Raw genomic sequence first — 19,667 nt, 5'->3', positions numbered from 1 at the left:
TGTATAGTACTCCTCTATAAGAGGAGTTGGTTGCTAGGATAAATGTACCTCTGGCATGCCATAATCATACATGGCTGTCCAATAGGTAAAAAAAAAAAAAAAAAAAAAAAAAAAAAAAAAAGACACTGAAGGTGCAAAAAAAGCAGCAGAGAAGATGGTAGCAGCAAAATATGGAGGGCAAAATAAGGGGCAAGTCTGTCATAATGTGCAAAACGTACACAGTATGGCAAATTTTCCCACGCATTACTTCCCCCCACCCCCCCACCTTACTTAGTTCAGATAAAAATCAACTAGGTCTGAACCCAAATCTGTTTAGCAGATGGTTCAGAGAATATGAACTGTCAATGTTTAACCACAAATCTTGACAACAACGCAGAAGAGTTTTATTCATCTTAAAATGGATCTATAGATAACTGTTGCTATATAGAGGAATAAACACAGGATCAGAATGAATTCAATGACACCACTAGGTAAAATATTTTCCACAAGAGCTAGGGCTGAAGTTTTATTAAAACCTCATAGTTTATTTTCCTCTCTGTAAGAGCCAATTACATTGATATGTTTTTTTCTTGGCCCTAAGTGTAGAAATTTATCACCATGGGTCAGGCTGTGTTTTGGTAAAGCTTTAAAACAGTTATTACCTTTGAAAAATAAAGCCCTGAGAGAATAAGCACAAAAAACAAGCCATACGAAATACACTGTTATAGCTCCTAACAACTTATTTAAGGGATAATTCTTAAATACATCAACCCTTTTGCAAAATCCTTTTCTAAAATTTTATATAATAAAGACAGTTTGTACAGTATATCATTCCCACAAATTCCTCCAAAACATACACCTATATTAATTTGGATCTCTTGTTGACCAACACTCCAGCGAAAATGGTTTCGTTTAGGATAGATTGAGAAGGACAAAATTTCTATCAGGCTTTTATTTCTGTATGTGACCCCGCTGCAGAGACTCTCTCGCTTCCTGTCCCTGTTATATTCATGCAAAAAATTATATATTCGTTAGTCACCAGGAATAGAGAGCATGGACAGTGATAAACCCTTTCCAGAAAAAACCCTTTAAAAAAAAAAAAAAAAAGTAAATACAAAAATCAGTATTTGCAGTATATCCAGGCTCCTAAATAAAACTGATCGGGCAAGTATAACCAATAAAGTTGTGAAATTGTCGTAATAGCGAAACTGTAATTTTACTACAATAGAACCTGGGTACAATATGGCATTTCTGACCATAGAAAAAAATTATAAAAAAGGACAAGTTGAACCCAAACATCCCAGTTTCAGGGAAGTCACTGGTATGCTAAATCACTAGTTGACTTCTTACATTTAAAAAAAAACATTAGCAAGACTTCACTGCAAAAGTTAGTGTCACCAGCCTCTTGCACAATGCTATAAAAATGTGATTTTTTTTTTGTTACTGTAAAATCCCTTACTCTGGAGTTCAATCACAAACACAGTTGGTTTTATACCGTTAGGACTGCCCATAGGTGATGCTGTGTTTTTTTTCTTCTGCCTAGTGTCCTACTCCTGTAGGTGGGGATATAAAACCCTGTTTGGTCATGATTAACCGCTTCCCGCAATGTACTGCGGCAGAGCGGCAGCTACATGCAAAGCGACGTATCCATATGTCGCTCTGGCTGTACCAACACAGGGGGCGCTATGTGCCGATCAGGTGCGCAGCGCTCCCCCCTCGCGACTGCTGTGTCCAGCAGACACTGCGGAATGAAGATACTGGTGAATGGGACCCGGTCATCATGTGATCGCTATGCAATCACATGATCACTATGTAAGCTCACTTATCCTGAGCTGTCAAAACTCAACTCATTCATGAAAATTCATGAATGAGTTAGGTTCTGACAGCAAGCTTTACATTGCAGGAGAAATTATCTTTATTTCTCCTGCAAAGCAAAGTGTAAAAAAAAAAAAAAAATCCCTGATCACCCCCCACACAGTAGTACAATGTTAGTAACATCGTACTATTCTCATAAAAGTATTTTAAACAAAAACAAAAACAAAAAAAAAAAAAGCAGCTCTTGGCAAAGCGACGTAATCCTGCGTTACTTCCTATTTTTTGAGGTGTGAATGCACCTGCACCCCCACCCGGTGGTCCAGGGAGAGAAGTGATAATACGGCACGGAGTAAAAGCACCACTACATTTTACACACACACCCTTTGATCACCCCGTCACCCAACCAGTGCCATTAGTACAGTGTCAGTATATAGAATTTTTCAGTGATCACTGCATTCCTGCTACTAGCGACATCAGATAAGGCCAGGGTCAGTAAGCGCCTCACCCAGCCAGCGTTAGATTGCCTGCATGCTATAGGTCACTGATCATGGCCATTACTAGTATAGTGATTGTACAGATCAAGATATTGATCATGAAAAGAACTATACTAGTGCTTCCTTTATATACTGTCCCCAAAAACACAGAGTTAGCAGGATCGGCCCTGTACACTGCCAGCACTGGCGTTTAGCCCCTCCGCTGTTTTTCATGGAAGATTTGTATCAATTGATTGTGGGCCAAGGCAATTTATACCTACAACAATACATGGCCGCCCTCCCAAATTCATCTCTTGCCAGACAATTCACATGGAAACCTATCACAGTTTCTGAATTTAAAACTCTTTTGGGCCTAACCCTCAACATGGGCATTACAGAAATGAATTGCAGTCATATTGGTCCACAGAGCCAATTCATTGTATGCCTGTGTTCTCTGCTGTTACATGCAGTTGTGTTCAAAATAATAGCAGTGTGTTGAAAAAAGTGAATAAAGCTCAAAATCCTTCTAATAGCTTTTATTTCCATACACACACATGCGTTGGGAACACTACACATTCTATTCCAAATCAAAACATGAAGAAAAATATATCAAATTTGTGTTTTTCCTCTAAAAAAATTGAAGAAAAGTGAATATTAGACTGTTCAAAAAAATAGCAGTGTTTGTATTCTTCTTTACAAACTTAAACATTCACTATATAAACTGAACAAATGTTTGAAGATTTTGCTTTCCTTTGAATCACTTAATGAATATTTAGTTGTATAAGCACTGTATCTGAGAACTGCTGTACATCTGTGTTGCATGGAGTCAACCAACCTCTGGCATTCCAGCTCAGGATGATTGAACTACATTCCACAGTTCTTCTCTAATTCTTGGTTTTGCTCAGAAACTGCATTTTTGATGTCACCCCACAAGTTTTCTATTGATTAAGATCCGGGGATTAGGCTGGCCACTCCATAACGTCAATCTTGTTGGTCTGGAACCAAGATGTTGCACGTTTACTGGTGTGTTTGGGGTCGCTGTCTTGTTGGAACACCCATTTCAAGGGCATTTCCTCTTTAGCATAAGGCAGCATGACCTCTTCAAGTATTCTGATGTATTCAAACTGATCCATGATCCCTTGTATGCGATAAATAGGCCCAACACCGTAGTATGAGAAACATCCCCATATCATGATGCTTGCGCAACCATGCTTCACTGTCTTCACAGTGTACTGTGGCTTGAATTCAGTGTTTGGGGGTCGTCTGACAAACTGTCTCCGGCCACTAGACCCAAAAAGAACAATCTTACTTTCATCAGTCCACAAAATGTTGCGCCATTTCTCTTTAGGCCAGTCAATGTGCTCTTTGGCAAATTGTAACCTCTTCAGCACATCTTTTTTTCAACAGTGGGACTTTGCGGGGGCTTCTTGCAGATAGCTTGGCTTCACATAGGCGTCTTCTAATTGTAACAGTACTCACAGGGAACTTTAGACCTTCTTTGATCTTCCTGGAGCTAATTGTTGGCTGAGTCCTTGCCATTTTGGCTATTCTTCTATCCATTCGAATGGTAGTTTTTCACTTTCTTCCACGTCTTTTAGGTTTTGGTTGCCATTTTAAAGCATTTGCAATCATTTTAGCTGAGCAGCCTATCATTTTCTGCACTTCTTTATATGTTTTCCCCTCTCCAATCAACTTTTTAATCAAGGTACACTGTTCTTCTGAACAATGTCTGGAACGACTCATTTTCCTCAGAATTTCAGAGAGAAATGCACTGTAACCAGCATGTACAACATTTGCTGCCTTCCTTCCTTAAATAAGGGCAATAATTGCCACCTGTTTTTCAAAGAATGAATGACCTCACTAATAGAACTCCACACTGCTAATATTTTGAACATGCCCTTTTCAATTAGTGATTCAATTCCACAGAATCAGCAGCATGCATGTCATGACTGTTGGATTTCTATTACTCTACTACACCTGCTAGTAAATTATTTGCCATGTAGAAATATCATTTTTTACTAAAAACAGTGATTGATCAGGTTAGTGATGTCTGACTGCCTTTATTTTGAACACAACTGTATATGCCCAACATGTACATCACTGGACTTTGAGTGGTTATACCGGGATGATGCCCCCAGCTACAGGCAACATCCTGGTATCATTTTTTTCAGCTGGCAGTCGGCTTTCATGTAAAAGCAATCCTAATGGCCAATTAGCTGCTGAATTGTTTTTATGAGGGGAGGGAAGGGGAGGGAAGGGGAGGGAACATTCTCCCCCCCCCCCCCCCCGCTGCTTTCCACAGGTTTTCTTGGGTTCTCCTGTCCCACAGGGGAAACAGAGAATGCAGCTGGCAGGTCCACTGGCTGACCATGGAGCTGATCAGAGACTAGAATGGCTTCAATCATCTCTATAGTCTAAGAGACCGGAAGCTACAAGCATTTCATCACTTCAGTTTTGCAGGATATAAAAAGCGCAATTTGTAATTTGGGAAAGCATCCGATCACACCGATCTTGGTGAGATTAGATAATGTAAGGGCAGAGGAGATATCTAGAGTCTGATAGACCCCAGATTTCTCAAAAAAGAATATGTGACAATGCCCATTGAAGTTGTTGAAATTGTGTAAAAAAAAAAGAAAAAAAAAAAAGGACATATATTTCGTTTGGGTGCAGAATTACGCAACCACGCAATTACCAGTTAAAATAGTGCAGTGCCAAACAGCAAAAAAATGGCCTGTTCAGGAAGGAGGGGTAAATCCTCAGGAGGGCAAGTGGTTAAAGAGGACCCACAGTGTCCATCAATGAACGCAACAGAAAAAAGGTGTTCCTTTCTAGCAACTGGACTCAATTATTTGTTTATTCTTATATATGCTACTGAGACTCCACCAGGAAAGCTTGACACTACATTTGCCTTTCTAATAGTAATGGCAGTTGGGCAGAACTGAGAACTCTGGTGGGGATAGCCCAGCAGTGAAGTCCCCCAGAATGTAAGAAGACAGCATGTGATTCAACTCAACAGCAACCTTCTTGCCTCCTCTGCTGGGGTCCCGATGACACTATAGGGGTAGACATGGGGGCTCGCTTCCGAGACAGGCTTTGTGTGTCCATAAAAACACAGAGCGCAGCTCAATCCTGCCCCCGCTCCCTCCTCACAGGATCTGATTGACAGTAGGAGGCAATGACTCCCGCTATTCTCAGCAAAGCCTGTGAGAAGAGGGAGAGGGAGTGAAGAAACGATACAGGACTCAGGTAAATGTTAGGGAGGGGGTGTGAGGAGAAACTAGCATTGGAAGGTTTTTTTTTTTTTTTAAAACTTAAAACGGTATTAAACCCAAAAGCAAACATTATATTGCATTCTTAGTTTTGATGGCTGCAATCGCTTTCTCGTTAGGTTTTCTTTCTTTTACGTTCATCTGGTGATCTGGCCAGTAAGTCATTTTTCAACACAACGAGCTCTCCTGTAAATGTATCAATTAAGAGTATTGAGACAAACCATTTATCATTAACAGGGGTGCTTACAATGATCAGATTTTATTTATTCACGTAAAACCTTCATTCCAAAAGAGAAAAAAAAGTTGCTGTAACTGCAGTGTAAATTGGAGTTTGTCTTCAGTAAGTATGTGTATTTAAATCTGCTAGAACAACTGGGGAGTGAGGAGAGGGAGGAAAGGGGGGGGGGGGTGTTACTGGTCAGATCACCATGTGAAAACAGAGGGGAAATAAGCCTAAAAAAGAAAGCTAATACAGCCAACACATCTATGATTGCCAGGCTGCGATATATTACATTTCTGGTTTTGGGTTTAATACCGCTTTAAAAATGCACTTTCTGCATTAGAGTTCAGAAAGATTGGTCATGGTGACTTTGGAAAAAAATATATGTCATTTTTGTTATTGCCATGAAAAGAATACATTTCTGTAGGTTTTTTAAACCTTATGTATAGAAGTAAAAGGCCACAAAAAAACAAAACAAAAACATAGCTCTTGTTTTCCAATAATCTGAGATTTTTAATGATTCCAGCAAGGATCAGTTAAACAGAATATTAATCATCCTGCACAAAAACCGGTAATGAACAATCTTGTTGGTAAAACATAAATCAGATTACCCCCAAACAAACCATGCAAAATAGTTTCCCCAAAACCTTATTACGTTCATATTACAAATATGATCATTAAAATAACTTGTCACACTGCAGCCATATATGAAGAAAACTTGAAAAAGGAGAAGTGCATTTTAATTGAAAGTGCATTTGTTCTGTGAGAGGCACTGTTTTACTGCAGGTCTCATAAGATATGGCATGAGATTTGGTGAGGTCACAGTTCAATTTGTTGAATTGTTCAATAGTTTCTTTGCTGGAGAAAGCTATACCTGAGGACCTGCAATGCAAGAATCTCCCTGCTACCTCAATTTTGTGGATCTGTGCTTTTTACACCTTTGTTGCGGCTTCTCAACTCATTTGCATGGAGAGTACGCAAATATGTGGCCTCTTGGAGGCTGGGCCTTGACACAGAGGCCGAATATTTGCGTACCAAAAATGTAAAACTGTGCGGAGAGTGCGTGCCACCGGCAGTTTCCGCCACCTAACAGGAAGCTCCCAATTGCTGCTTACGATCGGGAGCTTTCTGATCATGTATCCACTGTGTCAGCCATTCACGGCGGTCACATGATCATAACCCCCACCTGCCAGCATCAGAAACCCTTTAAAGAGCAAAGAGGCACCACCATTAAGAGGTTAAATATTATAAGGGGGGGGAGCCCTGATATGAAGAAGAAAAACCCTGTTTCTCTACCAAGATGGTCAATCCCACACAGAGACAGCACAGAAGGAGACATAATAAATCAGACAGTTCCTGAAGTCTAGGAAGAATCAGTGAGCTATCAGAATGCGAACCAGTGCCCTTGCAGTTAATTTGAACTACAAGCCACCTGCCACGAATATCAACAAGAGGCTAAAATCTAATGCACAGATACAATTGCCTTACATGTTGGGCCCTTTTTAACAGTACACATATCAAAATCAACACATCGCAAAGCAAATCCTAGCCTTCACTTAAGCTGGCCATGAGTGGTTGCAGGAAAGAAAAATCGCTCGATTTCTCCATCAGCACATTCAGTACTGATGGAGTAATACCTCCTGTAGAGCTTATTTTCTCCTGGCGGGGAGGCGCCATCCCTGCCAGGAGAACACAGTGGTTATGGCCAATAGCAATAATCGCATGAAAAATCTGATGGGTATGACTTGGGGACAACCAGCCTAACAATTGAATTGGGTACAATCAGCCTGTCCACAGATGGATCAAATCTCAGCCAGTCCCTGCTGAAACGCACAGGATTCGAACCATCTATAGCTGGCTTTACAGACACTACAAGCTACAAACACAGAAAAGATCCATGTAAGAAGCAGCTAGGCAAAAGTACAGATGGAACTGTCAGAAAGTAAAATAGTCTCTGTAAACAGTAGACTGCAAGAAAAAAATATATACTAAAGTAAAAAGGACTAAAATTTGAATAACACATTTCAGTTGCATAGAGAAGACACCCCCAAAATGATTGTACTGTTCTGACCTACAGTGAAAAAATTCTGAGGATATAACTTCCAAAATATTTTGTATCTATACATGCATTTCAACAATGAGTTCAGAAAATGGAAAGGACATGTATAACATACTGTAATTAGATTTAAAAAAAAAAACATTTAAATTGGGTTTTATTTCAGATGCACTGAAAAGGCAAAGTCTCAGCGATTCAGATTCTAAGGACTGAGCCTTGAAGGTGCCCAGGTGAAAAAGAATGCAGCAACTTAGTCTAATCCAGGCTACTAAATAGATGACAGATATTTGACACCACTTAAACTTGCCAACCATAAAATGTCTGGACATGTTTAACCACCTCCCGCCCGCCATATAGTCCAATGACGGGCACAAGGTGGTTCTCTCGTTCTGGGAGGACGTCATATGACGTCCTCCCATTCTCACCGTGCATGCGCGGCTTAGTGAGCGCCCAGCGCGGTGATCGGCGGTGCGCTGTGTCCCTCGGACACAGTGGATCACCGATCTACAGAAAGAGCTGAAGATGTCAGCTCGGTCATGTGATCAGCTGTGTCCAATCACAGCTGATCACATGTAAACAGGGAAATGCCAGTTATCGGCATTTCTCTCCTCACGAGCTGTCACGCTGACAGCGCAAGAGGAGAGGAGAGCCGGTAATCGGCATTCCGCGGAGGGGACATGTACACTGATCATCAGGGCACTGATGATCAGTGTGCCCTGATGATCAGTGTGGCCCCAGAAGTGCAACCTGTCAGTGTCCATCAGTGCCAGCTGCCAGTGCTGGCCAGTGCCACATCAATGCCACATATCAGTGCCTACCAGTGCACATCAATGCCACATATCAGTGCCCATCTGAGTTGCCTTTCATTGCCACCCATCAATGCCTATCAGTGCTGCCCGTCAGTGCCGCCTATCAGGGCCCGTCAGTGCCGCCTATCAGGGCCCTATATCAGTGCCCATCAGTGATGCCTGTCAATGCCCATCATTGCCACCTACCAGTGCCTCCTCATCAGTGCAGCCTATCAATGCCCATCACTGCAGCCTCATTAGCACACATCGGTGGAGAAAAATCACTTATTTACAAAATTTTACAACAAAAACTAGAAAAAAAACTTTTTTATTCTTTCAAGCTTTTCAGCAGCTTTTTTGGTTTAAGAAAAAATAAAAAACCCAGAGGTGATTAAAAACACAAAAATAAAGCTCTGTCACAAAAAAATGATAAAAATTTCATATGGCTACAGTGTTTCATGACCGCGCATGTCAAAGTGTGACAGGGTTGAGAGCTGGAAATTGGCCTGGGCAGGAAGGGGGTATAAGTGCCCTGTAGGCAAGCGGTCAACAGCCAGGCTTCCGGTTCAACAAGAGGACACTAACAGAAAAGTTTTTCCCAACATCTGCCTGTCCTGGTTGCCATGCAATTATTTGTAAAACATACTCTGTGCAGTTAACAGAATGTGTAAAACTGCTTTTACCACAGACACCTCCTAAGGTAAATTATAGTAAAAGGAGGAACAATTCAGCAAAGCTATCCATACATGCAGCAAAAAGACCATTGAACACAAACAATTTTTTAGAAGAAAGAGGAATACCTTCCCGAAATCAACTATGCTAAGTTTACAAAATTAATCTTTTGTTATAGTGAACAATCTTGAGTAAACAAGATTAACATTGTCAAATTTATGAACAATTTTATTATGTGTATGGCCATCAATAGGTATGTTAAGACGAAGGCCGGAAGAAGGAAAGGGAAAAGGGAAAGAAAGGAAAGGAAGAAGATACAGTAAAGGAGTACACCCCTCACATTTTTGTAAATATTTTATTATATCTTTTCATGTGACAACACTGAAGAAATGACACTTTACTACATTGTAAAGTAGTGAGTGTACAGCTTGTATAACAGTGTAAATTTGCTGTCCTCTCAAAATAACTCAACACACAGCCATTAATGTCTAAACTGCTGGCAACAAAAGTGAGTACACCCCTGAGTGAAAATGACCAAATTGGGCCCAATTAGCCTTTTTCCCTCCCCGATGTCATGTGACTCGTTAGTGTTACAAGGTCTCAGGTGTGAGCGGGGAGCAGGTGTGTTAAATTTGGTGTTCTCGCTCTCACTCTCTCATACTGGTCACTGGAAGTTCAACATGGCTCTCTGAGGATCTGAAAGAAAGAATTGTTGCTCTACATAAAAATGGCCTAGGCCAGTGATGGCGAACCTTTTTGAGCCCGAGTGCCCAAACTGCAACCCAAAACCAACTTATTTCTTTCAAAGTGCCAACACTGCAATGAAACCTGAATATCGAGCTTTAGGTTTAGAAAAAACAACTCGTACAGTAGTGCAAACTAATTAACAGTACAGGGATGACCAGAGACTGCGGACACAGTACAGGAGATGACCAGAGACTGCGGACACAGTACAGGAGATGACCAGAGACTGCGGACACAGTACAGGGGATGACCAGAGACTGCGGACACAGTACAGGGGATGACCAGAGACTGCGGACACAGTACAGGGATGACCAGAGACTGCGGACACAGTACAGGGGATGACCAGAGACTGCGGACACAGTACAGGGGATGACCAGAGACTGCGGACACAGTACAGGGGATGACCAGAGACTGCGGACACAGTACAGGAGATGACCAGAGACTGCGGACACAGTACAGGGGATGACCAGAGACTGCGGACACAGTACAGGGGATGACCAGAGACTGCGGACACAGTACAGGGGATGACCAGAGACTGCGGACACAGTACAGGGGATGACCAGAGACTGCGGACACAGTACAGGGGATGACCAGAGACTGCGGACACAGTACAGGGGATGACCAGAGACTGCGGACACAGTACAGGGGATGACCAGAGACTGCGGACACAGTACAGGGGATGACCAGAGACTGCGGACACAGTACAGGGGATGACCAGAGACTGCGGACACAGTACAGGGGATGACCAGAGACTGCGGACACAGTACAGGGGATGACCAGAGACTGCGGACACAGTACAGGGGATGACCAGAGACTGCGGACACAGTACAGGGGATGACCAGAGACTGCGGACACAGTACAGGGGATGACCAGAGACTGCGGACACAGTACAGGGGATGACCAGAGACTGCGGACACAGTACAGGGGATGACCAGAGACTGCGGACACAGTACAGGGGATGACCAGAGACTGCGGACACAGTACAGGGGATGACCAGAGACTGCGGACACAGTACAGGGGATGACCAGAGACTGCGGACACAGTACAGGGGATGACCAGAGACTGCGGGGACAGTACAGGGGATGACCAGAGACTGCGGGGACAGTACAGGGGATGACCAGAGACTGCGGGGACAGTACAGGGGATGACCAGAGACTGCGGGGACAGTACAGGGGATGACCAGAGACTGCGGGGACAGTACAGGGGATGACCAGAGACTGCGGGGACAGTACAGGGGATGACCAGAGACTGCGGGGACAGTACAGGGGATGACCAGAGACTGCGGGGACAGTACAGGGGATGACCAGAGACTGCGGGGACAGTACAGGGGATGACCAGAGACTGCGGGGACAGTACAGGGGATGACCAGAGACTGCGGGGACAGTACAGGGGATGACCAGAGACTGCGGGGACAGTACAGGGGATGACCAGAGACTGCGGGGACAGTACAGGGGATGACCAGAGACTGCGGGGACAGTACAGGGGATGACCAGAGACTGCGGGGACAGTACAGGGGATGACCAGAGACTGCGGGGACAGTACAGGGGATGACCAGAGACTGCGGGGACAGTACAGGGGATGACCAGAGACTGCGGGGACAGTACAGGGGATGACCAGAGACTGCGGGGACAGTACAGGGGATGACCAGAGACTGCGGGGACAGTACAGGGGATGACCAGAGACTGCGGGGACAGTACAGGGGATGACCAGAGACTGCGGGGACAGTACAGGGATGACCAGAGACTGCGGGGACAGTACAGGGATGACCAGAGACTGCGGGGACAGTACAGGGATGACCAGAGACTGCGGGGACAGTACAGGGATGACCAGAGACTGCGGGGACAGTACAGGGATGACCAGAGACTGCGGGGACAGTACAGGGATGACCAGAGACTGCGGGGACAGTACAGGGATGACCAGAGACTGCGGGGACAGTACAGGGATGACCAGAGACTGCGGGGACAGTACAGGGATGACCAGAGACTGCGGGGACAGTACAGGGATGACCAGAGACTGCGGGGACAGTACAGGGATGACCAGAGACTGCGGGGACAGTACAGGGATGACCAGAGACTGCGGACAGTACAGGGATGACCAGAGACTGCGGACAGTACAGGAGATGACCAGAGACTGCGGAAAGCATAGGGATGACCAGAGACTGCGGACAGCACAGGGATGACCAGAGACTGCGGACAGCACAGGGATGACCAGAGACTGCCGACAGTACAGGGATGACCAGAGACTGCCGACAGTACAGATGACTGCTGACCTTTGGGGAGGGAGGGGGAGCGGGTACCTGAATTTGACAGGTACCCGCTCTTACTTCCGCAGAGTTTTTTTTTTATCTTACCTGTTCCTTTATCCAGCCGCGCGCTGTCTTCCCGGCTTCTGTAGTGTGGGCGCTCGTCGGACAGCCGGATGCCCAGTGCGCATGCGCGAGAAGCGCTGCGCTTTGTGATTGGTCCGGCGGCTTCTGGGATCTGTCATGTGTCCCAGGTGCCGCCTTACCATTCACAAAGAGCACTGCTTCTTGCGCATGCGCACTTGGGACCCGGCTGTCACGCACACTACAGAAGCCGGGAAGACAGCGCGCCGCTGGATAGAGGGACAGGTACGGTCCCACTGCAGAGCTGAGCGGCCGGCCCGGTATTCTGACACGGCGGCGGTGAAAATACCGGACCGGCCGCTCTATATTCGCTCCATAAGACGCACTGACATTTTCCCCCCTTTTTTGGGGGAAAAAAAAGTGCGTCTTATGGAGCGAAAAATACTGTATTCTCCTGGCGTGCCCACAGATAAGGCTCGGCGTGCCGGCTGTGGCACCCGTGCCACGGGTTCGCCATCACTGGCCTAGGCTATAAGAAAATTACCAATACCCTGAAATTGAGCTCCAGCACGGTGGCCAAGACCATACAACGGTTTAACAGGACAGGTTCCACTCAGAACAGGCCTCTCCATGGTTGAGTGCACGTACTCAGCGTCATAGACAGAGGTTGTCTTTGAGAAATAGACCTATGAGTGCTGCCAGCATTGCTGCAGAGGTTGAAGGGGTGGGGTAGGGGTCAGTCTGTCAGTGCTCAGACCAAACGCCACACACTGCATCAAATTGGTCTGCATGACTGTCGTCCCAGAAGGAAGCCTCTTCTAAAGATGATGCACAAGAAAGCCCACAAATGTTTGCTGAAGGCAAGGAGACTGAGGACATGGATTACTGGAAACTATGTCCTATTGTCTGATGAGACCAAGATAAACTTATTTGGTTCAGATGGTGTCAAGGGTGTGTGGCGGCAACCAGGTGAGGAGTACAAAGAAAAGTGTGTCTTGTCTACAGTCAAGCATGGTGGTGGGAGTGTCATGGTCTGGGGCTGCATGAGTGCTGCCAGCACTGGGGAGCTACAGTTCATTGAGGGATCCATGAATGCCAACATGTACTGTGACATACTGAAGCAGAGCATGAACCCCTCCCTCCGGAGACTGGGCCACAGGGCAGTATTCCAACATAATGACCCAAAAAAACACCTCCAACATGACCACTGCCTTGCTAAAGAAGCTGAGGGTAAACGTGATGGACTGGACAAAGTATGTCTCGAGACCTAAACCCTAATGAGCATCTGTGAGGCATCCTCAAACGGAAGTTGGAGGAGCGCGAGGTCTCTTTCACTCCTCCATGACGACATCACGGAGCTGGTGGATGTTAGAGGACTCCAGTGGCAACCTGTGAAGCTCTGGTGAACGCCATGCCCAAGAGGTTTAAGGCAGTACTGAAAAATAATGGTGGCCACACAAAATATTGACACTTTAGGCCCAATTTGGAAATTTTCACTTAGGGGTGTACTCACTTTTGTTGCCAGTGGTTTAGACAATAATGGTTGTGTGTTGAGCTTGAGTGTAAATTTGCTGTCCCCTCAAAATAACTCAACACAGCCATTAATGTCTAAACAGCTGGCAACAAAAGTGAGTACACACCTATTTACACTGTTATACAAGCTGTACACTCACTACTTTACATTGTAGCAAAGTGTCAAGATATAATAAAATATTTACAAAAATGTGAGTGGTGTACTCAAGAGGAGATATATATATATATATATATATATATATATATATATATATATATATATATATATATATATATATATATATATATATATATATATATATATATATTTATTTATTTATTACACACACACAGCCTTGAAACAATATTCGTACCCCTTTAAAAGTTTTCCACATTTTGTCATGTTACAACCAAATCCGCAAATTTATTTTATTGGGATTTTATGTGATAGACCAACACAAAGTGGCAGGAAAATAATAAATGGGATTCAAAACTTTTTACAAATAAATATCTGAAAAGTGTTGCATGCATTTGTATTCAGCCCCCTTTACTCTAATACCCCTAACTAAAATTTAGTGAAACCAATTGCCTTCAGAAGTCACCTAATTAGTAAATAGAGTCCACCTGTGTGTAATTTAATTTCAGTATAAATGCATCTGTTCAGTGAAGCCCCCAGAGATTTGTTAGAGAACATTAGTGAACAAACAGCATCATGAAGGCCAAGGAACACACCAGACATGTCAGCGATAAAGTTGTGGAGAAGTTTAAAGCAGGGTTAGGTTAAAATAAAATATCCCAACCTTTGAACATCTCACAGAGCACTGTTCAATGCATCATCCGAAAATGGAAAGGAGTATGGGACAACTGCAAACCTACCAAGACATGGCTGTCCCCTTAAACTGAGCAGCTGGGCAAGGAAAGCATTAAATCAGGGAAGCAGCCAAAAAGCCCATGGTAACTCTGTAGGAGCTGCAGAGATCCACAGCTCAGTTGGGAGAATCTGTCTACAGGACAACTATTAGTCGTGCACTCCACAAATTTGGATTTATGGATGAGTGGCAAAAAGAAAGCCATAAGAAGTCCTGTTTGCAGTTTACGAGAAGCCATGTGGGGACACAGCAAACATGTGGAAGAAGGTGCTCTGGTCAGATGAGACCAAAATTTAACTTTTTGGCCTAAAAGCAAAAACGCTGTGTGGCAGAAAACTAACACTGCACATCACTCTGAACACACCATCCCCACCGTGAAACATGGTGGTGGCAGCATCATGTTGTGGGGATACTTTTCTTCAGCAGGGACAGGGAAGCTAGTCAGAGTTGATGGGAAGCTGGATGAAGAAAACCTGTTAGAGTCTGCAAAAGACTTGAGATTGGGGCGGAGGTTCACCTTCCAGCAAGACAACACACTACCAGTAACCCACATAATCCAGCAAAGCTAAAAGTTCTTTTGGCCACCTGGTTTTGACCCTGTGTACTTTGCAGCCAGTGATGAGGGAAAAAAATAAAATAAAATCTACATCCCTGTCTATCACACACATAGCTTTCTCCATGTGTGGCAATGTGCTCACACGGTGGTCGAAAGTGGTCGAAAGTGAGCTGTTGCAGGAATGGTCAGGAATTAAAAGGAAGTATTCTCAGGAACAGCACCTTATGGGAGGAGCAGCAAGCATTAATTACATCACAGGCTGTGAAATGCAGAGGTGTAAAGACCAGTAAGTGGCCAAGAGGACTGGAGTATATGGGTGTCCTGTAAGATTGTTGGATAGTAGTGGAATGTTAACATGGGTATGTATGTTTAGACAGGTGTGCCCTATTCCTGTAGTATAGTCTATTGCCATCAATCAGAATCTATTTTAGAATGTTTTTATACAAAATAAAAGAATTCATGTCTACAATTAGTAAAATAACAGCTAAAATATTACAAAAATAAAGGGTTTTCACAACTGTAGGAACAACAGAAAAAAAAAAAAAAGTTAATTTGAAGGGATCCTTCTCTTTTCATTCCATCAAATTTTAGGCTTGCTTATCAATGAGATATTTAACAACACATCAAATTTGACACTACACAATAAAGTAAGAAAAATAATAATAAAATCGGTAGAATGCAGAAAAAAAAAAAAAGAAAACTGAAAAATCGTTTTGTGTTCATAAACTTTAGTTACTAACATTTTCCTTGAGAATTACTAGATACAGTAGGAAATGAGAATATACAACAGTTGCAATCCTGTACATTTGCCGATTATATGCAGGGAAGAAACATTTTGGACATTGCTGGCAGTCTGCACATGCACAGGCTGCAGCTGACCGTCCTGCCCTGGACATCATTCAGGTAGAACGGAATACTTGCACCAATGTTGTTCACCCAAAGGCTGCATCAGTGCATTAAGTCAGCCCCAAGACAGCTGTTTCTATTGTTCCCCATCTTTCAGTTGTAGACATCCCTGATAGTGGCCAAATCTGATGCAGATCAAGCTGTCCATTGCCAGGAAGGAGTCCATCTGCAGTAAATTCCAGAGTATTTCACTTGGCAAAACTCCTACTTTGCTAATTAACAGGTGGAGGATTTAAATTGATAAAAAATATTCAAGGTGGACTAAGCTGAAACTGACAAACATGTCACATAAAGAAACAATTACACTTCTTCAGAAAAGGATGTGGCTGGTGCAGCAAGGTAATAGGGTTCTTCAGCTGCTACCGAATTTGTAAGAGCCTAGTGACTGATAACACAGAGGGCAGATTTTCCCTGGTACTTTATATGCACGACACAAGAAGGCTGCAGCTATTCCACTTCTGCTCTGAAAAGTACTGCCGCTTCTCCCTGCACACTTTGAGCCTGGAAAGTTATCATTAATTCCAAACACAATCTTGCAGCTTAAGAAAAGGTTAGACTCCAGTGAGACTTCCTTTCCTAAGCTGCTCTGCCATTTTCAAAGGCCATTTAATTGTTAGCTTTGGGACTCTAAGGTGGGTTAGTCTAGGATTCAGGGAAGGGCCTGTTGTATGAACCCTATAAAAGAAAATGCCAGCTCAGCATTTCTCAGCATCTTCCACAGCACCTTGTAATACTGACAATCCTTAATTGGGACTTGAAAAGAAGGGGGGCAATCACAATGATTTGGATGAAGCAGGAAAAAAAATATGTTTGATCTGGAGATCAAACTGCAAAGGATTATTCCTTTTCTTACAGTCATTTATTAAAGTGATGTGCCTAAATGGATTAAAATATCTAGAATCCTATTTTGAAGCCCGATAAGCAAGTCAACGTGCTCCTGCAGACACAGGCACATTACAAGCAAAGACAGAGAAGAAAAAAGGGATTTAAAAACACCAGCAGGTTGAAATCAGACTGTGAAATTGGTGGAGATGGAATTCACAAACAATAGGATCAAAAAAAGTATATACTGACAGCAAGCGCAGCTTGTGTTCTGTTGAATCAAGTGTGCATTTTGCAGTCTTTTAAATCTGGGAGTTCCAGCTTGCCATATGCACAGATTTCAGATGAAACATTAAACAGCTATCAGAGCTCACATCTAGAAGGCATACATGGGGCTTTTCATGGTCAACAAATACAGAATTTTCAGGGGAAAAAAAAATCTTTGAAGTCTTTGTTGTCACCAATACCCACTCCCAAGAACAGTTTATATTTTTTACATTATGCTAGTTTCACCATGCCAATAAATACACCAAAGCAAAATGTAAGAGCCAATAAGTCACCTGCTAGTTTCGCGGCTTGACAAATTCCAGGAACCAGCAAGCCAATATGCCTTAAATAATACAACGGTTGTCTTATTTTTAGCCTTTTCTTTTGATCCTGGATAACAAACATCTGGCTACTTATTTGTTAGGAATAACAGGTTTTTGAATACTACACTTTAACTTCATCCTCCTCATTAACCACCCAAATGAAAAAGCAGTCTTGGCTCTGTTTTGAACATAGGCAGTTTGGCCTGGACAGCATAATAACTTGGCATTTTTGGACGACCAGGAGCAGCATAGAGCCCACTGTAGGCAGCCTGTCAGTATATTATACTTTATGCTGTTATGCTGATTTTGCAGCCTACTCCTTAATAAATAAAAACATTTGTGAAAAAAAATAAATGACAGGCTAAACTACACAGTAGTTGTATGCTAGTCCAAACAGTACTCACATACATGGCCTCATGCATATATGGAAGTATTACACAAAAGCAGAAAATTAATCATCATATTTGATCCTCTAATTGATTTTGATAGGCTGCAGGCTGTAGACTGCACCTGTGCCTTATAGGTGCCCCCAAACACCAGTTTGTTTACTCTATACAGGCCAAATCACCCATGTCCAGAGGGCCTATGTGATGCTTGATTGCTCAAAGTAACTGAGAGGTGTACTTGAGAAAAAACCACTTGAGCTGAAAAAAAAAAATGAAATGTAAATCTTGTTGAGATACAGGGTTTCAATGGGTGGAATACACTACAGGCCTACAATGTAGGACTACACCTCTTGGTGTTCCTAAAGCTGGACATTACAAACCTATAGAGCAGTGGTCTCCAAACTGCAGCCCAGGGGCCAGATCCAGCCCTTTGCTCGCCTTCATCAGGCCCTTGGGGCACTTCTCACAGATAGAAGACACTATCTCCCACTGACACCAATGATGGGACACCAATGCCTCCCGCAGACACCAATGATGGGACACCAATTCCTCCCGCAGACACCGATGATGGGACACCAATTCCTCCCGCAGACACCGATGATGGGACACCAATTCCTCCCGCAGACACCGACGATGGGACACCAATTCCTCCCGCAGACACCGACGATGGGACACCAATTCCTCCCGCAGACACCGACGATGGGACACCAATTCCTCCCGCAGACACCGACGATGGGACACCAATTCCTCCCGCAGACACAGACGATGGGACACCAATTCCTCCCGCAGACACCGACGATGGGGACACAATTCCTCCCGCAGACACCGACGATGGGGACACAATTCCTCCCGCTGACGCCAATGACGGGGCACTATTTCTTCCACTGGTGCCAATGACGGGGCACTATTTCTTCCACTGGTGCCAATGACGGGGCACTATTTCTTCCACTGGTGCCAATGACGGGGCACTATTTCTTCCACTGGTGCCAATGACGGGGCACTATTTCTTCCACTGGTGCCAATGACGGGGCACTATTTCTTCCACTGGTGCCAATGACGGGGCACTATTTCTTCCACTGGTGCCAATGACGGGGCACTATTTCTTCCACTGGTGCCAATGACGGGGCACTATTTCTTCCACTGGTGCCAATGACGGGGCACTATTTCTTCCACTGGTGCCAATGACGGGGCACTATTTCTTCCACTGGTGCCAATGACGGGGCACTATTTCTTCCACTGGTGCCAATGACGGGGCACTATTTCTTCCACTGGTGCCAATGACGGGGCACTATTTCTTCCACTGGTGCCAATGACGGGGCACTATTTCTTCCACTGGTGCCAATGACGGGGCACTATTTCTTCCACTGGTGCCAATGACGGGGCACTATTTCTTCCACTGGTGCCAATGACGGGGCACTATTTCTTCCACTGGTGCCAATGACGGGGCACTATTTCTTCCACTGGTGCCAATGACGGGGCACTATTTCTTCCACTGGTGCCAATGACGGGGCACTATTTCTTCCACTGGTGCCAATGACGGGGCACTATTTCTTCCACTGGTGCCAATGACGGGGCACTATTTCTTCCACTGGTGCCAATGACGGGGCACTATTTCTTCCACTGGTGCCAATGACGGGGCACTATTTCTTCCACTGGTGCCAATGACGGGGCACTATTTCTTCCA

The 19,667-nt window shown here is 44.1% G+C and overlaps 1 protein-coding gene across 1 annotated transcript in view; it reads right to left on the bottom strand.

Moving 5' to 3' along the window:
- The window catches only part of DMD (dystrophin), a 2,676,943-nt gene that overhangs the window by 255,230 nt on the left and 2,402,046 nt on the right, over positions 1-19,667 (bottom strand). The window lies entirely within an intron of this gene.

This window comes from Staurois parvus, unplaced genomic scaffold (assembly GCF_062004578.1).
Source record: "Staurois parvus isolate SC_StPar_1 unplaced genomic scaffold, SC_StPar_1.0 ptg000696l, whole genome shotgun sequence".
Taxonomy (NCBI): domain Eukaryota; kingdom Metazoa; phylum Chordata; class Amphibia; order Anura; family Ranidae; genus Staurois; species Staurois parvus.
This window is presented reverse-complemented; position numbering and strand designations above follow the sequence as displayed.